The sequence below is a fragment of the Crocodylus siamensis genome, chromosome 2 (genome assembly GCF_052110815.1).
Source record: "Crocodylus siamensis isolate JL-2025a chromosome 2, ASM5211081v1, whole genome shotgun sequence".
NCBI lineage: Eukaryota > Metazoa > Chordata > Crocodylia > Crocodylidae > Crocodylus > Crocodylus siamensis.
The window spans coordinates 279281488-279284465 of NC_143396.1; positions in this window are offsets into that span (position 1 = coordinate 279281488).

Below are 2978 nucleotides of genomic sequence, written 5' to 3' on the forward strand. Positions count from 1 at the left end.
CGGTTCCTTGGAGTGTGGGGTGGAATAAAGTACAACCCACATTATCACTGCATGCGTCTCTCTCTGTCGTACCTTCACTTTCCCTGATCAAAGTCATCCACGTTTGCAATTAGTCATCGACTGATACACTTGTTCATTTCCCATGGCATATTTTTTCAAAGGCTGCCTGTTGATTTGAATTAGCAGTGGGAGCCAATATAGCACACATTGGATGCATCTACACATGCACTTTTCTGCGGATATGTGTAGACGCTGCACCTGGAAGCAGCCAACTCCAGTGCAAACTTTGCTACAGTTTATCATGTCTCATTAATTGCATGTGTAGATACACCCACACATAAGCAATGAAGCAGTGTGCCCCAACCTTTTCCAGCCCAAGGCACACTTCCATTAATAAAAATTTTCTGCAGCACATCTGTTAAGGCATTCCCCATCCTCATACATATTGTAGCTCATTGCCATGGCAAAATTTCATGGCACGCCTGTCCATTTCTGATGGCCCACTGGTTGGGAAACACTGTAATAAAGGCTCAGAGCAGCAGCATCAGATGCTGGTATCGTGAAAAGCCAGAACACCGAATGTGGCTCAGCAAACTTCTTTAAGGCTTCATCCTTTGTATGGGAAGGGCAACCCCCCTCATCCTATTGTAATGGAGGAGTGGGAGTGACGAGAGTTGTGGGTGCCCCACTTCTTATGTAGCTCTTAAAAAGAACAGCCTTTATTTCAGCCACAACTGCTACTAAATAATGCAGATAAAAACACTCAGGACACACACATATGTGCTAATAAACATTTATCAAAACACATATTTCTGCCTGCTGCTGGTTGAGAATATATATGAATGTGAGCTCTCGGACGGTTGTTTTAATTCAAATGTAGGGAAAGTGCTCTTGGCATTTCGAAACCTTGATCACTCGCTGGGCTTTAGGCACTGAGTCTTGGGAATGTGTCAGCCAGTCAAGGAAAGATCCTACTCCAACATGTTGCAGGATGGCAGTTTGTCTCCTTGTGAGGTATCTGCTCTGACTTACAGGTGGCAGCTCTGTTGGACCTGCTGTATCCTAGCTCCAGTCTTCAGAAACTGCCTGAGCTACAAGGCATAGTTTCATAGTTTCTAGGGTCGGAAGGGACCTGAGCAGATCATCTAGTCCGACCCCCCGCCATGGCAGGAAATAATACTGGGGTCAAACCACCCCAGCAAGATGTTCATCCAAACTCCTCTTAAAAACCCCCAGGGTAGGAGCCTGCACCACTTCTCTTGGAAGTTGGTTCCAGCGGTTGCTCCTCTGTGTCACGGAGGGAGCACCATGATACCTGGCTTCAGGGAGCTGTCCCAGAGGCCCAGAGCAAGCCCCTCTACAGGCTGCCCTAGGTTCTCAGCCTCCACCCACACGGTCATCTCTAGGCGCTCTCCCTGCAGCCCACCAGGCCCTCCCCCTCCACCAGCCTTTCTCCTGCAATAATTGCCACTCTTGTGTCCCTTCAGTGCCCTCCTCCCCATTGACTCCTGACTCCATGTGATCATCAGGTGATCCCTAGGGCCCCTTCCAGTCCCTTGCAAAGGGGAGCAACTTGCCCAAGGTCACAAAGCAGGTTGGTCGCAGAGCAGGGAATTGAGCTCAGGTGTCCCACATCCTTGTCTAATGATCTGCCTTCTGGGCTGTGCCGCCTTGTCTGCAGCTGAGATGTTTTCCTTCACTCAGGACTGTGTGGACTCACGACCTGTGGGTATCTCTTGCCTTTGAGGTATTTAGGGAATCTGTTCCTGCAGCCTCTCGCTGGGCGTGCTGGGGGATGCGGACAAGATCTTCCTCCCCATTTGGATCCGTCATGTATACGTGGGTGTTCTGGGGCTGTCACATGGATAGTGGCCAAACCAGGCTGGCCCTTCAGCACCTTGGTTAAACTTCTTTTAAACAAGCCGTACAGTGTGGCGCAAGCTCCCTGTGTGATCTCTTATTGTATACGTCTCATAGGGAATGTCAGAGACATGAAAAGCAGCGAACTCCAGGACTAGGAGGTCCATTTTTGAAGTCGTTCAAGCCCTTGTTACATTTCAGAAGGGCTTTTCAAGTGCAAAATCTGGCTTGTGGTCTACCCCAGGCTCCAAAGCCAATTTTAATTTTGTAAGAGGTGCTAAAATATTCTGTCACATGCCAGAAGATGGCACTGTTTGAGAATAATACTGCTGCCTTCAACTCACTGCATGCTTACAGTGAGCTTTTCCACATTTAAGATAAGATTAAGATAAGTTTAACAGTGATGCAAGGTGGTGCTTAGACACTGGAGACAGAAGGGGATTTTATAGCTCGTTAAATGGATGTAAAATCAAGATGTTAACCTTCTTGTATGCCAGGACAGTCCCCTGGAAGAGAGAGGTAATTTGTCTTTTGCTAATTCCTTATCCTCTGTTGAGCATGGAAGGCAGTAGTTGTGTCTGCATGTGTGATTTGCTTTGTGAATATTTTTGGAAACACCTCACCCCCCTGTACAGGAATTAGATCACCAGACTTATTGCAAAAATGCTATGAAGAACGTGCCTTTGTAGCATTTTTCACTCACTTGAACCAGCCAGTTAGATGTCCATATAGCTGCTGCCCAAGGCTCTGTGTCAGAGTAACCCATTTTTACATAAAACTTTATTGTGAAAAACAAGAGGTAATTTAATTGCTTGGTGAAAGTTAATGTGGATTCTTTATAGATACAGACCAAAGAGATGAGTTTTTCAAAGAGATAACACTTCTGCTTTTGTTAACATTGTAATTATACATGAGCATATTAAAAACAGTTACTTCAACACCTGTGGGAATGGAAGACCTTTGCTATGCTGAAAAGGTACTTTTCTTTTCCTCTTACTGGAATGGGAATTGTTGAATGGACTGGGGAATCTTCTGTATTGTTCTTTATAACCTCCTTCAGTGGAGGTTTTGTCTGAAAAGGTTAGGTCTAATCATCGTTCCTTCAGGCAGAGGGTCAG